General features: G+C 44.2%; 1 protein-coding gene across 1 annotated transcript in view; it reads left to right on the top strand.

Moving 5' to 3' along the window:
- Nucleotides 1-22357, top strand: part of LOC112250474 (alpha-(1,6)-fucosyltransferase-like) — a 152970-nt gene that overhangs the window by 15999 nt on the left and 114614 nt on the right. The gene's annotated exons all lie outside the window — the stretch shown is intronic.

Below are 22357 nucleotides of genomic sequence, written 5' to 3'. Positions count from 1 at the left end.
CTACGGTCCGACTCATCCCAAAATATCTCAATTTGGTTGAGGTCAGGGGATTGTGGAGGCCAGATTATCTGATGCAGCACTCCATCACTCTTCTTCTTGGTAAAATAGCCCTACACAGCCTGCAGCTAACAAATGACAGTCCCACTAAGCCCAAACCAGATGGGATGGCCTATCGCTGCCGAATGGTGTGGTAGCCATGCTGGTTAAGCGTCTTGAATTCTAAATAAATCACAGACAGTGTCATCACCATAACACCTCCTCTTCCATTTGTTACGGTGGGAAATACAAATGCGTATATCATCTGTTCACCCACACCGCGTTTCACAAAGACACGGCGGTTGGAACCAAAAACCTCAAATTTGGACTCCAGACCAAGGGTAAAATTTCCACCTGTGTCAGTCATGTGCATAGGTGGCAGGGAAGTCAGGCGCAGGAGAATCAAACTTAGTGGAATGGAGTTATTTAATTACTTTAAACAAAACATCACTCAAAAACTATGACTAATATAAAACAAAGTGGGTACGAGGACCCGTCGCGCACCAATACAAACAACACGAAATCTGAACAACAAACGATCTCTGACAGAGACATGAGGGGAAACAGAGAGTTAAATACATAACAGCTAATGAATGGGATTGAAACCAGGTGTGTAGGAAGACAAGACAAAACCAATGGAAAATGAAAAATGGATCAATGATGGCTAGAAGACTGGTGATGTCGATCGCTGAGCACTGCACGAACAAGGAGGGGCATCGACTTCGGCAGAAGTCATGACAACCTGTCTAATGTCCATTGCTCGTGTTTCTTGGCCCAAGCAAGTCTCTTGTTATTGGTGTCCTTTAGTAGTGGTTTCTTTGCAGCAATTCGATCATGAAGGCCTGATTCACACAGTCCCCTCTGAACAGTTGATGTTGAGATGTGTCTGTTACATGAACTCTGTGAAGAAATTTCTGAGGCTGGTAACTCTAATGAACTTATCCTCTGTAGCAGAGGTAACTCTTGTGGCGGTCCTCATGAGAGCCAGTTTCATCATAGCACTTGATGGTTTATCCGACTGCACTTGAAGAAACTTGCAAAGTTCTTGAAATGTTCTGTATTGACTGACCTTCATTTCTTAAAGTAATGATGGATTGCCATTTCTCTTTGCTTATTAATATGAGCTTTTCCTGACATATTATGGACTTGGTATTTTACCAAATAGGGCTAACTTCCTTGTCAAAACACAACTGATTGGCTCAAAAGCATTAATAAGGAAATACATTCAACAAATGATCTTTTAAGAAGGCACACCTGTTCATTGAAATGCATTCCAGGTGAAGGAAGCGGAGAGAGTGCCAAGAGTGTGCAAAGCTGTCATCAAGGCAAAGGGTGGCAATTTGAAGAATCTCAAATATATAATACACTTTATTTGGTTACTACATGATTCCATATGTGTTATTTCATAGTTTTTATGTTTTCACTATTATTCTACAATATAGAAAATAGTACAAATTTTGAGTGTATGTAAAAAACCAAAAAATTAATCAATTTCAAATCACCCCAGAATATTTTTTTTACAGTGTAGGATGTTCGGGTTAATGTTAGCAGTTAGGTTAAATGGTTAGTGGTTAGGGTTAGGGTTAGGGGAAGGGTTAGCTAACATGCCAAGTAATTGAAAAGTAGCTAGAAAGTTGTAAGTACACTACATGAACAAAATATATGGACAGTACCTGTCGTCGAACATCTCCTTCCAAAATCATGGGCATTAATATGAAGTTGGTCCCCCCCCTTTGATGCTAAAACAGTCTCCACTTTTCTGAGAAGGCTTTCCACTAGATGTTGGAACATTGCTGTGGGGACTTGCTTCCATTCAGCCACAAGAGCATTAGTGAGGTCGGACACTGGCTCACAGTCGGCGTTCATCCCAAAGGTGTTTGACGGGGTTGAGATCAGCGCTCTGTGCAGGCCAGTCAAGTTCTTCCACATTGATATCGACAAACCATTTCTGTATGGATCTCACTTTGTGGACGGGGGCATTGTCATGCTGAAACAGGAAAAGGCCTTCCCCAAACAGTTTCCACAATGTTGGAAACACAGAATAGTCTTGAATGTTATTGTATACTGTAACGTTAAGATGACCCTTCACTGGTACTAAGGGGCCTAGCCCGGACCATGAAAAACTGCCCCAGACCATTATTCCTCCTCCACCAAACTTTACAATTGGCACTATGCATTGGGGCAGGTAGTGTTCTCCTGGCATCTGCCAAACCCAGATTTGGCCACCGGACTGCCAGATGGTGAAGCGTGATTCATCACTCCAGAGAACAACGTTTCCACTGTTCCAAAGTACTTTTGTCAGTGAGATTTACACCACTCCAGCCGACCCGTGACATTTCGCAAGGTGATTATTGTGTGCGGCTGCTCGACCATGGAAAACTATTCCATGAAGTTCCCAACAAACAGTTATTGTGCTGACGATTCTTCCAGAGACAGTTTGGAACTAGGTAGTGAGTGTTGCAACTGAGGACAGATGATATTTACATGCTACGCGCTTCAGCATTCGGCGGTCACGTTCTGTGAGCTTGTGTGGTCTATCACTTTGCAGCTGAGCCGTTGTTGCTCCTAGACATTTCCACTTCACAATCACAACACTTACCGTTGACCGGGGCAGCTCTAGCAGGGCAGAAATTTGACAAACTGTCATGTTGGAAAGGTGGCATCCTATGACAGTGCCACGTTGAAAGTCACTGAGCTTTTCAGTAAGGCCATTCTTCTGCCAATGTTTGTCTGTGGAAATTGCATGACTGTGTGCTCTATTTTCCACACCTGCCAGAGACGGTTGTGGCGGAAATAGCTGAATGCACTAATTTGAATTGCTTTCAACATACTTTTGTATATATACTGTAGTTGCTAAGTAGCTAAAGTTGTCCTTGATGAGATTCGAACACTCAACCTTTTGGTTGGTAGACGTTCGCATTATACGCCCACCCAACCAACTAACCACCCTGCTTTAGTTTTTGCCTTAAGGGGCAACTACACCACTTTTTAACTTAATTTTCATTATCTCCAGCACAATATCAGTGTCAACATATGTGAAAACTGCCAAGGTAAAAAAAAGTTCTACCCGATGACATCATCAAAAGATAAAACATAAAAATGAAGTGATTTTCAAACACTATGAGATTCACGGTGACATGGGGAACAAGAACATACCCACCCTTTGGGCTAGAAACTCATTTCAGGTTTTGAAAATCATTTTTTAAACGAAAATCATCTTTTAATCCTACTCTGTGATGTCACAGAGAAACACTTTCTTCTTGTCTTTTTAACCACAATGCTGTTTTCATGTATATAGATACTGGTTTGATGCTGGATATGAGGTTGAAAAGTGGCAGAATTGCCCTTTAACTGTGTTATGTTACTATACTAAACGTAACATATCATACACATTTGAGTGTCCCGGATATTTGTTTACTATGTCCAGTCTAGGAGACCAGCCTGAATTAAGAGGGATGCTGCCCATAACTTTTTGTGCAGCATATGCCTACCTGAATCCTTTGTTAGCTTGACTATTTCTAGCAATAAACTTTGTAGCAACACTTGGCTGTTAACCTCTTGATGCTACCCATCCCGGATCCGGGATCGTGACTACGGCTCAAGCTCATTAGCATAACGCAAAATGTGAAAAAATATTCTTAGACATATTTAACCTCCACACCTACACAAGTCCAATAGCTCAAATGAAAGATAAACACCTTGTTCATCTACCCAGCAAGTCAGATTTCTAAAATGTTTTACGGCGAAAACATAGCACACATTTATATTAGACCACCACCGAAACAAAATGCAAGCGGCGGCCATTTTGTCCCAGAAAATATAAAATTTAAAAGTAGGATTAAAAAATAAATAATTCACTAACCTTTTGAAAATCTTCATCAGATGACAGTAATATTACATGTTACACAGTACATTTTTTTTTTTTTTCAATAATATGCCATTAATATCCATAAATCTCTGTTTACAATGACGACATTTCAAAAAATGCTACTCAAAATGTCCGGAGAAATTATGATAGCTCGGACAGATAACGTCAGATAACAAGCCATAAACATGACTAAATATACATGTTCTACATATAGTTACAAAGATACACTTCTTCTTAATACAACCGCTGTGTTACATTTATTTTTAACGTTACAGAATTCGTTCACTAGTCTATGCTATGAGTCGGCGCTCAGATATTAGCAGTGTCTCCTCTACGTTTGGAGTCCACAGAAACCCAAAATAACCACATAAATATTCCCTTACCTTTGATGTTCTTCGATCAGAAGACGTAGAAGGAGTCATACTTACCCAATACATCGTTTGGTTTCAAGTTGTGCGTCTTTGTATTAGCATATGCTAACAGCTTCAGCTGAAATGCACCCAAAATAACTTCTGCTCCTTCTGGTCCCGCACTCTTGCGCAATCAAACTTCAAAATTACATATTATATGTTGACTAAACTGGTCAAACTAAGTGCAGAATCGAGCAAAATGATGTTTTTATCATGTAAAACAATGATCATCGCGAACAAACGAACCGGCTTCAACTGGTGTCTATTGGAAAAGAACGTTCCCCAAATCGGCCGCGCGCAATAGAGTGCATGTATGTGAGAGTGAACCGGGCATTTTCGCCCGCCAAAGGATGAGGGAGCGCGAAATTCAAACAATGAACGTGCCAATTGAAAGCAGACATCGCGCTGAACAAATACATACTGTTCCCAGATCGGTAGCTGCCTGGGAAGGGTGGGGGCGATGACGTCAAAGTTGACCCAACTTTTCTCTTGACAAGAGAGAGTTTGGGAGAAAGGCTGCCCTGAGAGTTCTGCTTTACATACAGACATAATTTAAACGGTTTTAGAAACTTTAGAGTGTTTTCTATTCAATAATTATTATTATATGCATATATTAGCAATTTTGGAAAAAATATTTTCAGTTTACTATGGGCACGCACTTCCTCCAACGGGGCAGTATTGAGCCATAAGCTCAAGAGGTTAAGATGATGAAACGGTCCTCTGAGGAGAGGACAGTGCAACTCGACGCTTCTGGACAGCTAATGCATCATTAACGCTTATCTAGTACAGTGACGCCTCGCAAATGGAAGCGAATTGGTTGAGTAAGTAGCCGTAATCCATCCATGAATAAGTAAACAGTTATATATTGTGTTGACAGATACCGTCATTATAGTTCCTATCAGTCCGTTATCGCTGGCACGCTGGCGGTATCCGCAAATGGCGGCCTGCCTTGAGAGAGACCTAAGCTAGGTCTATTATTGGGCTTCGATATTCAGACATTTCAAGGGGAAAACGACAATTGCACTCATTGGTTCTCCGCAGTCAGGTTAAACAATGGCTTTTCGATTTACAGGCCAACTGGTTAGGTTTGATAACACCATCATCCAGGGGCGCAACTTTGGTTTTAGAAGTGGGGGAACATAACTTGGTGGGGTCTTGGGGTCCTCCCATTTTCTGGGGCATCTAAAGATAATTTATACACAATCGAATTAGTCCCATGGGCCTTCTAGCCATCTCTATTTAGAACAACAAAAAGTAAGCAAAAATGCCCACTGTCATCAAGCTAGGTAAGATATCATTATTAAATATGTTTAAGTGAATGATAAGAATGGACATTTTTGTTCAGTGAATTTCATATCATAGGCCTAATAGTACTGCAGAGCTCTTTTTACTTGCACACCACATAGCGGGGTCACCCCATCCTTCACCTAGGGGTCGAAGGCCCTGCAGCGCCCCAACCCATCACACCCCACTCAGCCTTAGGATCTTAGTGAAATATTAATTATTGGTTTCAGGTGTGTTACGCCAAGGCCAGAGTGACAACCAACAGTACGGTAGACCCCCAGGGCCAGGACTGAGCAGCCCAGCAGCTAGGGGTTGCCTAAATAGCTATCTCCTCTGACGTGGGCATGTTTTCAATACAGACTCCTTTTGTCGTACAGTATTCCCTGCAAGGCATCCAGACCTTATGAAAGTTGTATACCCATAATCTTGTAATAAATCATATCTAGTAATACATAACTGGACATTGATTCCATCCATTGTGGGAGGATAACCAACCTTCCAATTAATAGCACTCCATTTCTTAGCCACTGTAAATGCTTGGTTAAACAGTTTCTTCTGAGAACAGTCTGCAGTATTTCCAAGCAAACAAAAACAGGGAGAAGGGAGACTCTGTAGACATGCTGAGATAAAAGAACATAGTCTTTGCCAGAATTCCGCCGGCCTTCACAAGACCATAACATATGCAAATATGTCCCCTTTTGTGTTTCACAACTCCAGCAGAAGGATACAATTTCTGAGTGCATGATATTCAGGTTCACTGGCATATAGTACGTTCAATGGATGGTCTTAAACTGCATGAATTTATGTTTATTATATGAACATGACTCGACATTCTAACATATATGTTTCCCTTCATCATCATCAATAGTGTCTCCCAGGTCTTCCTCACATTTTTATTTTTCATGTTTTGTCTCATCGGGAAAAGCCTCTATCAATCCTTGATACAGTTTGGAAATGAACTTCGGAGGTTTGTCAGACTGCCTTTAAAATATTGTCCGCGATTTGAAGCTTCTTGCTTGTCCAGCGTTTGCTGCACAGAGAGAATAAAGTGTTGCATCGGCAGTAGTTCACCTCTGCGCTGTCACAGACTGGTCTACCCTGGCTGCCTGACCCCGATGAGACCCCTGTCACCATCTGTCCTGTGCAGATGAGGCATGACAAAGAATTACCTTGTTGTAGATTTATACATGATATTATCCATGGATAGAATCAATGGTTCAATTATTGAAATGACTATTATTCCCAGATCTCAGACTGTAGCCTACCCACCAACTCAAGATTGAACATTGTACCAATTCACTGATTGTTATAATATATTGCAAAATTCACCTGAGCTCCGTAGACTGGTCTTCCCTGGCTGTATGATCCTGCTGGGACACCTGTCACCATCTGATCCTGCTAAGACATGATGAGCATAGTGTTGTGTACTGACTGTGCACCACGACAGTGAAGCCTGTAGAGCTGTTCATACCATGTCAGTGTGAAAAGTAGGGCATTAGCTAGGGAAACTGTCAGATCAACAACGTTACATTGCTATACTGACTAATAAAAACTCACATTGTCCTGAAAAAAATTCAGAATATTGGTCTTCAATTGTTTGGCAGCTGGTTTCATAGTTTGATTCAGGTCTAGTGTGGTTCAGGCAAAAATTATAGATAAAAAGTAATCTAGCTAGCAAACTAATGTTAGACAATGTTTGGCTAGCTCTAGCTAATGGTACAATGGTACATCATCAAATGTACTTCTGTTGAAATGGGACAAAACAAAGGCTATAAAACATGTCCATACACATAACAGCTGTTAGATATTGCTATCTGACAGATTGCTAGATGCAAGCTAGAGCTGAACTGGCTGTGGTAGCTACTAGCTAGCAAACTAACTTCTAGTAGCTAGTTCATTCACTTCAGTCGAGAAGGGATGAAACATTAGCTAACATAACATGTCAGTTACACTACTAGCTCAGCACTGGGAATAAATCTTTTTTGACAGTCAAACAGCAGTTACCTTGCCAGCTAGATCAGTCAACTAAAGAGTAGCCCATTTCTGCTCTGCTTGCTTTTACAACTCTGAGAAAAAGTGCAACACAGACAGCAGCTGCCTCTGATCATCTCTCCAGTGCTGGTCCTATACACCATCCTTTCAGAAGCTTTGCCTTCACACAGCCTGTCCACATGCACTGTGTTGTGCATGCGGTCCTAAATTCTGCTGGCTGTAACCGGAAAACAGACTACCTCTCTGAGGCGTCCGCATGGTCCTAAAGCACACCGGTGCTGTGTATCACAGTGTATTGATAAAACTGGTCGGGGACAAAAATGCTATTTTAGAATGTAGGGGTGTCATGTCCCCCCATCCCCAGTGAAAGTTGTGCCCCTGCCATTATCAGTTATACATTGCTGATCTATCTATATCATTTGGTAATAACACGAGGCCTATTATGCCTGGAACCTGCTCCCTCCTCTCTCTCTCTTCCCTCAGTTTTGAATTCAGACCATAGTCCTCTCATCCATAGCTTCATTCCACCGTCTGTCTGTCTTCATTTTGATACTAATCACTTCATTAAACATATCAGCACTGCTCTGCCACTGAGGTTAGATGGTGTGGCATGAGCTAAAACGGGCTTTGGAATGTTTCGTTTCTTTGTTTGTGTATTCAACAGTCACAGTCACACATATTGGATCAAATAACCACGGTGAGCTTCGAGGCTCCCAGTTGGTTTTACTCCCTCTGTTTAACATTGCTTTCTGACACACACAATGCACCAGCCAAGTAGATTTCTAGTTCAAACATTTCCGAGTCTGTGTACCTTGTTCTTTGCACACAAAGAAACTGTTAATTTCAAGCATCACAGTGCCGACTATGCCGTGTTGGACTCAATGTATATCACCTTGATATAGGCTAAGTATACATCCGTTTTACATACCATTGTTTGCCCAGCCATCCTAACCTAGATCCCTTTCTTAAACAACACTGGAGGGATGAGATGAGAGCTGAATCGAGAAAAAGCAGCAAACAAACACTGTTTGAAGGAGAATTCCCAGTTTACATTCCTCATATGGCACATATAAAGGCCCTGTGAAGGCGAGAGGGCTATGAGAGAGTATTGCTTGTATCTACAGTAACAATGCAGCCGAAAAAGGAAGGCTGGTAGCATTGTTTTGTTTTATTCTTTATTTCCCAGCTTTCCAATTACATTTATAAAGTCAATAGAGCCAGGCTATAGAAAGCAGTCTTTGCTGCTCTTTCTGCTCTGAGAAAAGGAAAGTCAAAATGTCATCCTCTTTTGTGTGTGTGCATGTGTGTGTGCATGTGTGTGTGCCTTCGTGCTCACCTATGTGTGCACGTGCAAATTTAAGTGTGCGTGTTTGACAGGGTGTGCGCTAGTGCAGTATTTCCCAACCCTGGTCCTCCAGTACCCCCAACAGAACACATTTTCATTGTATCCCTGGACAAGCGCACCTGATTCAACTTGTCAACTAATCATCAGGCCCTCATTGAGTTGAATGAGGTGTGCTTGTCCAGCGATACAATGAAAATGTGTGCTGTTGGGGGTACTCGAGGACCCTCTCTGATACAGAGAGGGTCAGAGAACATGTCCGGTAGTAGCATTTCGCTGGCATTTTTTATGTACGGCTAGCAGTTGATGTCAGTTCTCTATCTGTCCCTCTATCTTCTGTCCCAGGTTTTTGAAAATGCTGGAAAAGAGAGATGAGGAACGATGGAGGAGCATTATCATCCCCCTCTGACGTTTGATTTGTGGTGGAATATTCTTATGAACTCCCAACAGCTTTCAGACAGACGGGTTGAAGCCCAGCTGACTAGCTCCCAGATGGATTGCATGGTGTGTGTGTGTTTTGAGTCTGCGTGTGCCGTGTGCCGTGTGTGTGTGTGTGTGTGTGTGTGTGTGTGTGTGTGTGTGTGTGTGTGTGTGTGTGTGTGGTTTCTCTCAGGCTGTAATGGGAAAGTCTCTGTTATTACCACTACAGGGCAGAATCACTATGAAGACGAGAGAGAAATCAGCTCCTTGACTTCCTTAAATTCTGCCATCACTCTTTTTAATGCTTCCGTCCTCCTCCCCTATTTATGCTGGAAATATTGGGCGTATTGTAAGACAGACGGTCTGCATGACTGTTGAGTGCACAAGCCAATCACATGGCTAGTCTGGGGGAGGTTTCCATGGTGAAACGTTGCGAGGGACTGGCGAAACTCCAGAACTAAGTCTGATCCATTGCTAATATGGTAATATGATATGTACCATTCTCGCCTATCGCCTGTTTGCCAGTCTGAATGTTTGTCTTAAACAGGTGAATTTCTGAAAAGAGTGGGAGACGAGGGAAAAATAGATATTTGAAAAAGAACCAGCACAATAGAGAAGCAGCCAGGCGCTAAGGCAGGATTTCCCAAACTCGGTCCTCGGGACCCCAAGGTTTGCACGTTTTGGTTTTTGCTCTAGCACAACACAGCTGATTAAAGTAACCAACTAATCATCAAGTTGTGATAATATGTAGCAGCTGTGTAGTGCTAGAGCAAAAACCAAAATGTGCAACCGTTGGGGTCCCGACGACCGAGTTTGGGAAACGCTGCAGTAAGACGAGGAGACGCGGTGTCTGCTTGGATAAGAAGTTTACTCTTGATCAGCCTTAACTGCTGCTGCCTATAGGGATTGGGTCTAAGCTTTGAGTGTGTCCTGTCCTTGTCCCTTTGTTTGTTGTCCCTGTCGCCGTGGTGACCAGTGATCCTGAACCCCTTCCTTCCCCAAGTGCCTGCTGTTCTGGCTCTGTTTGTCCCTGCAGGGTTGCTGCCGTTGAGTTGTTAGTTAGGGATGTGGAGAATCAGTGTGTGTCAGTGTGTGTGTGTGTGCCTGTGTACTCAGCTAGAACTGTGTATATATGCGTATGTGCTTTTGTGTGTGTGTGTGTTTGCCTGCAGTGATGCATGTGTGTGCGTTTGTGTCTTTGCATGCGTGTGTGTGTGTGTTTGCCTGCAGTGATGCATGTGTGTGCGTTTGTGTCTTTGCATGCATGTGTGTGTGTGTGTGTGTGTGTGTGTGTGTGTGTGTGTGTGTGTGCGTGTGTTGGCCCGTCAGGAATGCCACCGTTACAGCTACTAGGAAGTGGGTTGCGACATGGTCCGCTCTAAGGAGAACGTCCAGAAATAGACCCTATGCCCTCATCTAACTGATTTATTCACTTGCTCCCTTTTCTTCCCCCTTTCACCAGAATGCACTTATCTCTATCCTTGGTTAAATAGCCTCATGTCAGGGCACGTGCATGCCTGTGCGTGCGTGTGTGTGTGCGAGTGCATGCTCATGACTGTTTGTGTGTAAGTGTTTTAAGGGAGAGGGACCATGGTGTACCCTGTCGTCCCGGGTGATGCTTGTTGCACAAGGAACTGATAACAAAGTACATGACATCCTTTTTGTAGGTCTTTTTTAGTTTGTCATAAACTTACCCTGCCGGTAAGGTGGTCACTGCAGGGCAGGCTAGCTGAGTATGCACGAAGAACACCGGCTTCCTAGCACCATTTAAACACACTCAATAACCCCTTAAGCCGAGTGGTGGACAATAACACTTAAAACCCCCTAAAACAACCCTGCCCATCGCTCCATCCCTCCATCCCTCCCTCCCCCACCCAAGGCCAAATATGGATGGATAGTGTGATAGTAGTGAAGGAGAGTATGGGCATGAAGGGATGAGGAGGTGGAAAGAAAAGTGGTAAATGGGACAGCTGTGGTGCAGGAGCCCAGCCCAATAAAGGCACACACCCAGATGCCCTTATGATCCTGTCGTGACAATGGCCCAAATCCACTCCCGAAACACACACAACACACACACATTCCCCACAACCCACACACACAGAAAAGTCTAAACACTTCAAAAGTAGTACACTAAGATGGGGCATAGTGTTCCATTTGGGATACAACCTATGTTAGACAAATGCACTGTAGACCACTGAGTCTCTCTCTCTCTCTCTCTCTCTGAAACACACCGACATGATAGTATGAGCTAAGCTGACAGAATGAGCACGTTTCACACTTTTTAGGGCTGAGTGTGTACGACAGGCCTTTCTCTCTGCGCGGGGTGATTTTCAGATCTATGTGAAGTCTGGTTACTTTCTCAGCAACTCATATTCTCATGAGCCCATTCCGCCTCGAGGTCGTGTCCCAAATGGCACCCTATGCCCTATTGTACGTAGCGCTTCACTTTTCACCAGGGCCCATAGTAGTGCACTATATCGGGAACAGGTTACCATCTGGGCTGCAGACTAGTCTTTACCCTCCTGAGGGAAGATGAATGGCTCATGAAAGATCTCCACGACCACAGTGCTACCTGATCTAGGAGACGGTAATGGGCATCCGTTGACAAGGGGTGAGTACCACGCGGCACCCTATTCCCTTACATGGTGCACTACTTTTGACCAGGGCCAATAGGGCTTTGGTCAAAATAAGTGCACTTTAAAACGGAGTAGGCTACCATTAGGACACAGCCATGGTGGTACCAGATACAGGGCACAGTAAAAAGCATCCTATTGGCTGCTGACCCCATAGTGGGTCATCCAGGGTTCAGTTATGGTCCCCAGGGGATAGAGCTTGACTCTGATGAAAGAGAGCCTTTATCACTTTCTGGCAGGGTAACTTAGGTCACTATGGTGCCAGCCAATCAGCCATGCATCCTAGGGGGTAAGGGCTTTGTGTGTGTTTGGGGTAAAGTGTGAATATTATTTCATTGCATTTACTTTCTGGGTGTGTTTGTAAATGTGTGTGTTTACTGTCTGTGTGTTAAGTGTGTGTGAGTGATAGTTAGTGACATGGGGTGCTTAGCAGAGAGGATTTGGAAGGAGCCATTGGGATTGGCCTGATAGGATTTCCCCTGGTGTTGGCCCTGCCATAGGGGGAAGTGTCACCTGTCTTCAGCATGGAGCAAAACAGCAGTTGCATTTAACTGCCCAAGGTCCTGCACTGCCATCTCCAACTCTGACCAGTAGCATCTCCTCAATCCTGAAGGACTGATAAGGACAAAGCCAGAGGCACTGCAGACCACTGCTGCTGGAGTGACCTGATTGGCTGGGGATAAAAGTAGTGATTTTATATTTTTCCGACATATCTCCAGTTCTGCCAGCCGTATCTGGGAGCAGAAGGGCAGGGATAGGTCAAAGCATTTCAACCCCTTGAGTCAACTGAGGCTTAGGCAGCCTCAACTTACTGCTCCCTAAACACCCTCTCCCCTCACAGGCATGGCCACGGGCTAATCAGATTATTCCATACTACCCTCCAATAACCTCCTAGTCACATCTGATCTTTAACACAACTCTGCGTATCCATAACTTCTCTCAACTGCCTCCAGCAGCAGCAGCAGCAGCAACAGCAGCAGCCACTCTTCTTTCCCTCCATCACCACTTTCCCCAGTGGTTGTCAGAGTGGCAGGACTGGCATCCACCTACGGCTCGCCCCTGGCACTACCCAGCATGAGACCTACTCTGTCTGCCTGCCTCCTCCGCACCCACCGCCACCACCAAGCCCTCTAGGCTTACATCAAACCCAGATATAATGCAGGGATGGAAGGAGGGTGGCACGCAGTATGGCTTGTCCTGAGCACCACTCTTCATAATGACATGCTGCCCCCTGTGTCCGGGCAGTGTCCAGACCAAGAAGGGCAACTGGGGCTGCCATAGGCAGGTCCATCTCCTCAGGCTCAGTCAGTAGTCCTCTGTGCCAATGAGAGGGGTAGTTAAGAACATGCCAGTCAGGAAGTAAGAGGCCCTAATGGGACTGGATGAGACGACATGACAGCGCCAGGGCCATTACAGCCACTGAGAGAGCCCTGTCAGACCTTGAGTGGAAGGAGAGAGAGAGAGAGAGAGAGAGAGAGAGAGAGAGAGAGAGAGAGAGCACAATGTCTTGAGTAAAAGCCAAATTGGATTTATGCCAAAACATTGCACGACTGATCATATTTACACCCTACACACCAAAATATACACATGCTTTATCGACGTCCAAAAAGCATTTGATTCTATTTGGCATACAGGACTGTTCTACAAAGTTATTGAAAGTGGTGTAGGGGGTAAAACATCTAACATAATTAAATCAATGTATACTGGCAATATGTGCAGCATTAAAATTGTTAAGAAAATAACAGATTTCTTTAACCAGAGGCGGGGCCTTCGCCAGGGTTGCAATCTGAGCCCTGCACGCTTCAATATTTACATCAACGAATTGGCCACTATTCTAGAAAAATCCTCAGCCCCTGGTGATAGTCTCCACAATTCAGAGGGTAAATGCCTACTCTTTGCAGATGACCTATGCCTGCCGTCACCCACAGCAGATGGCCTACAGCAGAACCTGGACCTGCTAGAGCAGTACTGTCAGACCTGGGTCCTGGCAGTAAATCCCCCAAAATACAAAAAAAAAAATATTTTCCAAAGAAGATCCAGATCTCAGGGAATTAGGCCAAAGTTCTCAATTGGTACAAAATATATAGAGTACTGCACACACTACAATTACTTAGGTTTAAAAATAAGCTCAACTGGACACCTTAATGAGGCAGTGAATGAACAGAGAGAAAGCACGCAAGGAATTATATGCCATTAAAAAAATAATTCAAATTGAAATACCAATTAAAATTTGGCTAAAACAAATTGAATGTGTCATTGAACCAATTGCACTTAATGGCAGCGAGGTGTGGGGTCCACTTGCCAAACAAGATTTCATCAAATGGGAGTAACACCCAATTGAAACCCTGCATGCAGAGTTCTGTAAGATTCTCCTACATGTCCTGAGGAAAACTACAAACAATGCATGCAGGGCAGAATTAGGCCAACACCCACTAATAATAAAAACACAAAAAAGAGCAATTAAGTTTTGGAAACATCTAAAATATAGTGACCCCCTCTCATATCCTTACCAAGCCCTGCAATGCGAAGCGCTGAGCAAAGAAAATAGTCCCCTCATCCATCTGGTCCTGGGGCTGAGTTCACAAACTTGTTCTACTAACACACTGAAGCCTCAGGACCAGAACATCCAATCAATCAGAATAAACCAAATGACAACACAGTCAAAACAAAACTACATTGCTTATTGGGAAACACAAATAACAACACAAAGCAAAATGCAGTGCTATCTGGCCCAAATCGACAGTACACCATGGCTGACTATTTGACCATGGTTTCTGATCAAAACCTTAGAATTAACTTGACAAAGTACAGGCTCAGTGAGCACAGCCTTGCCATTGAGAAGGGTAGACACAGGAAAACATGGCTCCCTGTAGAGCAAATGCTGTGCAAACACTGCACAACAGCAGAACCTGAGACAGAGCTGACTTTTCCTGACAAAATATAAAACAATTAGAGAGTGAATTTTCCCCAGATTTGAAACCCTTACTCAAGGTTTCAAAGACCTCTCTGATGGGAGTAGGCTACCCGTCCTGTTGCGGGAGGACGCAGAGAGTTGTGGGTTGGCAGCGCACTACATCTGCCATAAGATGAAGGACAGTGTCTGACAGACCAATCAACCTGCACATGTCCTCTACTGTATGCTTATTGTTATTGTTCATTGAGAGAGAGAGAGAGACACACAGAGAGACACAGAGAGACACAAAGAGAGACAGACCAAGAGACAGAGAGTGAGAGCAGGCGATGGAGATGAACAAAGAGATTAGAGATGGAGAGAGATGGATGTGGAGAGAGAACAAGAGAACAACAAAAAAAAGCCACAGGATGGACGTGACAGAGTTGAAGGATGGAGGCTGGCTGTAGTGTGTGTGTTTGAGGGGAGGTCTGTCCCTGTTGGTTCCTCCGTGCTGTTGTGTTGCCTGTTCATGGAGTGAAACAGCCGTAGAGCTAGAAGACGGATCTTTGTGCAACGTCATGCCGGGAAAGAAGCAGCAACAACAAACCAGTGTGACAGCCAACAGCCAGCTACATGAATACAGGCCTCTTCAATTTTCTATTTAATGGGTTTTCTTTGCTTTGATCTCTGTGATGAAAGCAACAGCACAGTGTCCTATACGTCACCGAAGAAGAAGCATACCACAAGGACAACCAAAACATTTAGGGAGGTGTTTTACTCCCTGGGCTTTGATTTCTTGTCTAAATAGAGGATTATGTTGGATTAACCCAATGTTGTGATCCCCCTCCCCCTAAAAAGGATGTTTACTCAAAAAGTGTAATCCTGTACGCCTTCCTGAACTGTCATATTTATAGAACAAGATAGATTCAAGCGTCCACTTGTGAGAGGTTTCGACAAGCTAAGTACCTGCTCTTATTACCGCAGTACGTGAGTTGTATCATCATAACCGGTGAATACAATGAGTGTGGTGCAAGCCCAAATGTAAGCCTACCCTCTCCATTTGAAACCGGAACCTTCCTCTCAGTCAGAATACTACTTACACCATTTCCCATTTGAACGCCAACATAAAAGTAGAAACGTCATCCTCTTTGTTGCTCTCACACTGGAATCCCATCCATCCATCCACACCTTAATTGAGGCTCTCTCCACCGATGTTTCGAGTGATGTTTATCACCGTGGCAACATTGCTGCCCCTGCAGATCGTGGTTGTGTTGTCTTGTGTGAGGATTACCATAACAACAGAGCGCAGGCTTTAGCTTTAATTCCAGTAACACTGGACCCGGCTCCTCTGTGGATCGGCTCGCCTGGCGGGCTTGTCTTAACTGGTATTAGCAGGCGTGGGCAGGGAGCTAACGCTATCGCCCGTCTGAGAGGCTGATCTCGCCTGGGTTGATGTTTTTGTTGATGTTCCACTGTTCAGTACACTCCCCCTAAGGTAAGCCCCAGCCTTAGCCCTTAGCATGTCAGGCACCCCTAGCAAGTGTCCACCCAACCCCAGAGTGCCTGCCTGCTGCTCGGCTAACTAGCGATTAGCGCTGTCCACCAGGCAAATGGGTAGGTGGGTCACTGCATGCTGCCTCTCAGTGGGCACTTATTGCAACCTGCAGCCCGGTGGGACGGGGGGACGGGGTGGTGGAAGAAGAAGAGGCAGAGACGACATGTCATCACGGCTAAGCTGGCGGAGAGGAGCGAGGCAGAGGGAGGAGGAGGAGGGGTAGGGGGGTGCGGGGGCAGGAGCTGACCCTGTAAGCAGAGGCGATTATGGAGAATAATGAAAGGGGTCTTGGCAGTGCTTAACTAATATGTGAAGTAATCTGAAGAAAATGTGTGGAGAGGAAATGTCAGCTGTGTGTGTGCAACAGCGTGACAATGCAACTGTGTGTCTGAGTGTGTTTGTGTGTTCTCGTGTGTGTGAGTGTTATTTGCATGGAGGATTGCTGCAGTCAGGCCTACTGAAAGAATTCTAACAGCCTCTTAAGCAAGCAAGTGTCGGAGCATGGAAAATTAATTTCAGGCCTCCTCAAAAGAACAGCCCGACCGTTGACATGGAGTGCCTGCGAGAGACTAACAGAGTCAGTTAAGTCTCACTACACACACACACACACACACACACACACACACACACACACATACACACACACACATACATACTTGGCAGTACCTTGGCTGAGTCTCCGACCTGTGATCTCCAGATGTAGGACAGGGCCATACGCCCAGGCTGTGAGACCTGCTGTAACCCAACCTGACCCCAGGCTTAGCCCCATACAGCCCAGGCTGTGAGACCTGCTGTAACCCAACCTGACCCCAGGCTTAGCCCCATACAGCCCAGGCTGTGAGACCTGCTGTAACCCAACCTGACCCCAGACTTAGCCCCATACAGCCCAGGCTGTGAGATACAGCCCAGGCTGTGAGATAACCCAACCTGACCCCAGGCTTAGCCCCATACGCCCAGGCTGTGAGACCTGCTGTAACCCAACCTGACCCCAGACTTAGCCCCATACAGCCCAGGCTGTGAGATCGGCTGTAACCCAACCTGACCCCAGACTTAGCCCCATACAGCCCAGGCTGTGAGATCGGCTGTAACCCAACCTGACCCTAGGCTTAGCCCCATACGCCCAGGCTGTGAGGCCTGCTGTAACCCAACCTGACCCCAGACTTAGCCCCATACGCCCAGGCTGTGAGACCTGCTGTAACCCAACCTGACCCCAGGCTTAGCCCCATACAGCCCAGGCTTTGGACTGTTGAGCTCACGTGAAAGACTGATACCCTGATGTAATACTGAGTCGGAGACTCCTCTCAGGCATGCAATGGGATAGAGCATGCCATCTCAAGTTCTCTGGCCTCTTTTCAACCTCCTTCTTTATCACATGTGACCGACCAGCTCGATTCTGTCTTATGTAGCAACATTTGAAATGGTGTTTTTTACATTGGATAAATGTAGAGACTCAGAACTAGAAAACGATACATCATACGTTACAGTTGAAGAACAATGGGAAAGTAATTCCGCTTTTTGAAAGTTGATAGACTTCTAAAATCACTTTTGAGAAAATTGCCCTTCAATGTTTTGGTACACCTACCGGAGAGCTCTTCTTTGTCTACACCCATTCAACATTTTCCCTTTAGCCCCACACAGCTCTTTAAGGATTCACATGAGGCCATGTATTGAACAATCAAAGATTTCAAGACGAAATGCTGGTTTATACTATGGGTGAGTTCATACATTTAAACTGGAGTGCCAGAGTGTTTTCTGAGCGTTTGTAAACTCAATGTTGTCAGATTGTCCATTAGTAAATTCAGATATATTTGCTCTCTGAGCATTCGGAGCAGCACTCTGGCCGCTCTGACCGAAGAGTACTGTTGATTTGAGTGTTCTAACCTAACAACCGCAGTCAAGCACAAAGCTAACTGGCTAACGCTACTTCCAGACACAAATGAGAGTATTTTTCCATTGCTAAACCAATTAGGCTCATATTTTAACAATTGTATTCATATTTACAGATGGAATACAAGTTTGTTATTAAGGCACATGAAAGTTCACATGTTCCAGAAGGCATTTCTTCCAAAAATACACATTTTGATAACATAAATAAAAAGTTTACTTTCAAATGCCTCTCCTGTGAAGTAATGGCGCGCGACATATGCCGAGTTTCCTGAAAAGAGTCACATATACTGGCCCCCTTTCATTCTCATTCTCACTCTCTCGCTCATTCTCTAGCATGTTCTCACTTGAGTTGCCTAAATCAGCTGTGAGACCTGAACAGATGCAGACACACACACACGCACGCACACACACACACTCCCATTCACACACACGTGTGACTGGTGGTTAACCAATGAGGAAGAAAATGCCCATCTCTCTCTCTCTCTCTCTCTCTCTCTCCCACGTATGCACACACGCTGTCGGGGAAAGTCTAATCAATAATGAGGAGAGACAAGGTCAATCACCAACCAATTACTTTATTGAAAATGTATTAATAGCATCAATTAATTATTGCAATAATGAAGCTGGTCGACGACCCACCCGTTGGTGACTCGTTGAGAGACCAACGAGCGGTTTTGAGTCACAGCATTTTATAGCAAAGTACATCCTCCTGAATGTTTATTACAAACAACAGATGTATGGAATGGTCAAAGGGTTAGGATTCGTATGAAAGATAGTAATAATTCACAGCAGACAGCATATACGGTAAAGACTGTAAGCATTTCACTGTTAGTCGATACCTGTTGTTTACGAGGAATGTAACGAACAAGGGTGTCACAGGTTACTAGGAGTGGTGGGTAGGAGTCAAGCGCAGAGAGCAGATGGTTCGGTGATTTGTAATATTTATTCTCCTGCACAAAACGGTCACGCCAAATTACAGGGCGCATAACATTGACCAGCCCAAACACTGAGGCGGCAGGGTAGCCTAGTGGTTAGAGCATTGGACTAGTAACTGGAAGGTTGCAAGTTCAAACCCCTGAGCTGACAAGGTAGAAATCTGCCGTTCTGTCCCTGAACAGGCAGTTAACCTACTGTTCCTAGGCCGCCATTGAAAATAAGAATTTGTTCTTAACTGACTTGCCTAGTAAAATATATATATGTTTTTTTAAACAGTGCGGAGAAAACAACAATGAGAACACATCCACAACCGATAGAGAACAAAAATAATCCCGCACAAACCTAAGCGGGTCTAACAGGTTTAAATAGACAAAAATCAAGGAACACGTCCAACTAATAAGACTTAACTAGTAGGTGAATAGTAGACCAGCGACGACGACCACGGAGCACCGCCCGAACAGGCAGTGTAGGGTACGACATGCGACTGAAATGTTGCGGGTGAGGAGAGCGCTGGGCATGCAGGGCATCTTGTTGTTATGACTTGCATTATCTGAATTAGGCCCAGATAATTATACAGTTGAAGTCGGAAGAATACATACCCCTTAGCCAAATACATTTAAACTCAGTTTTTCACAATTCCTGACATTTAATCCTAGTAAAAATTCCCTGTTTTAGGTCAGTTAGGATCACCACTTTATGTTAAGAATGTGAAATGTCAAAAGGGAGAAGGAAGTAGGGAGTAGGGAGAATGGTTTATTTCAGCTTTTCTTTCTTCCATCACATTCCCAGTAGGTCAGAAATGTACATACACTCAATTAGTATTTGGTAGCATTGCCTTTAAATTGTTTAACTTGGGTCTGTCACGAACCTCGCTGAAGAGGGTGCCTCTTCCTGTTCGGGCGGGGCTCGGCGGTCGTCGTCACCGGCCTATTAGCTGCCATCGATTCCTTTTTCCGTTTGTGTTGGTTATTGGTTAATTGGGTACACCTGTTTTGTATTAGGGTTTGTTTGTAGGGTATTTAAGGGCACTAGGCCCGCTGGGTATTTGTGCGGGCTTGTTAATTGTTACTCTATGTTTGATGGTGTGATTTGTTTTCATATCTTTATTCTCCGGTCTATTTTGTCCTGTTGTTTTGGACTGGCAACTTATATACGCCCTGTGTGTTGGCGTGATCGTTTTGGTTGCACCGGTGAAATAAATTTGATAAACGACAGAACCCTGCTCTCTGCACCCACCACTCATAGTTATTCGTAACAGGGTCAAACATTTCGGGTAGCCTTTCACAAGCTTCACACAATAAATTGGGTGAATTCTGGCCCATTCCTCTTGACAGAGCTGGTGTAACTTAGTCAGGTTTGTAGGCCTCCTTGCTCGCACACGCTTTTTCAGTTCAGCCCACACATTTTCTATAGAATTGAGGTCAGGGCTTTGTGATGGCCACTCCAATACCATGACTTTGTTACCCTTTAGCCATTTTCCACAACTTTGGAAGTATGCTTGGGGTCATTGTCCATTTGGAAGACCTTTTGCAACCAAGCTTTAACCTGACTGATGTCTTGATATGTTGCTTCAATATATCTACACAATTTTCCAGCCTCATGATGTCATCTATTTTCTGAAGTGGACCAGGCCCTCCTGCAGCAAAGCACCCCCACAACATGATGCTGCCACCCCCGTGCTTCACGGTTAGGATGGTGTTCTTTGGCTTGCAAGCCTCCCCCTTTTTCCTCCAAACATAACATTGGTCATTATGGCCAAACAGTTCTATTTTTGTTTCATCAGACCAGAGGACATTTCTCCAAAAAGTACGATCTTTGTCCCCATGTGCAGTTGCAAACTGTAGTCTGGCTTGTTTATGGCGGTTTGGAGCAGTGGCTTCTTCCTTGCTGAGCGGCCTTTCGTTTTACTGTGGATATAGATACTATTGTACCTGTTTCCTCCAGCATCTTCACAAGGTCCTTTGCTGTTCTGGGAATTGATTTGCACTTTTTCGCACCAAAGTACGTTCATCTCTAGGAGACAGAACGCATCTCCTTCCTGAGCGGTATGATGGCTGCGTGGTCCCATGGTGTTATGCTTGCGTATTTTTGTTTTTAACAGATGAACGTGGTACCTTCAGGCATTTGGAAATTGCTCCCAAGGATGAACAAGACTTGTGGAGGTTTATAGTTTTTTTGGCAGATTTCTTTTGATTTTCCCATGATGTCAAGCAAAGAGGCACTGAGTTTGAAGGTAGGCCTTGAAATACATCCACAGGTACACCTCCAACTGACTCAGGCTAATTGACATCATTTATCAGAAGCTTTTAAAGCCAAGACATAATTGCTGGAATTCCACAAGCTGTTTAAAGGTACAGTCAACTTAGTGTATGTAAACTTCTGACCCACTGGAATTGTGATACAGTGAATTATAAGTGAAATAAACTGTCTGTAAACAATTATTGGAAAAATGACTTGTCATGCACAAAGTAGAGGTCCTAACCAACTTGCCAAAACTATAGTTTGTTAACAAGACATTTGTGGAGTGGTTGAAAAATGACTTTTAATGACTCCAACATTAGTGTATGTAAACTTCCACTGTACCTACAGGGAAACAGCTTCTATGAAGGAACTTTTAATGTCTTTGAAATTCAGAGAATTGGCCTAACTAATGTTGGACCAGAAATAGCATTTTTTTAACCTTTTATTTAACTAGGCAAGTCAGTTAAGAACAAATTCTTATTTTCAGCAACATATTTTTACCTTGTCAGCTCAGGGATTTGATCTTGCAACCTTTCAGTTACTAGTCCAATGGTCTAACCACTAGGCTACCCTGCCGCCCTGCTATATTTGATCATGACTCTCAGTTCCATTACATTACACATAATGCCACCTAGAGTTTTCGAGAGCTAGACCAGGGCAAGCTAACAAGGGAGACACTGGAGTAAGTTTCTGAGTAATAGTGAGGGTTTTGCATAAGCGCTTTGTTGCGTTGCTTGTCAGACTGGAAAAAAATCCGGACTGTAAAATAATGTTATTAACTGGTTCCCTTGCTTTTAAATTAATGGTTTGTTCCGGAACAGTATGGCTCACTTTAATTCTTGGTTCTGGTTCTGTTCCTC

Source organism: Oncorhynchus tshawytscha, linkage group LG05, assembly GCF_018296145.1.
Source record: "Oncorhynchus tshawytscha isolate Ot180627B linkage group LG05, Otsh_v2.0, whole genome shotgun sequence".
Taxonomy (NCBI): domain Eukaryota; kingdom Metazoa; phylum Chordata; class Actinopteri; order Salmoniformes; family Salmonidae; genus Oncorhynchus; species Oncorhynchus tshawytscha.
The sequence above is the reverse complement of the archived record's forward strand: the minus strand, read 5'-3'. Positions and strand labels throughout refer to the sequence as shown.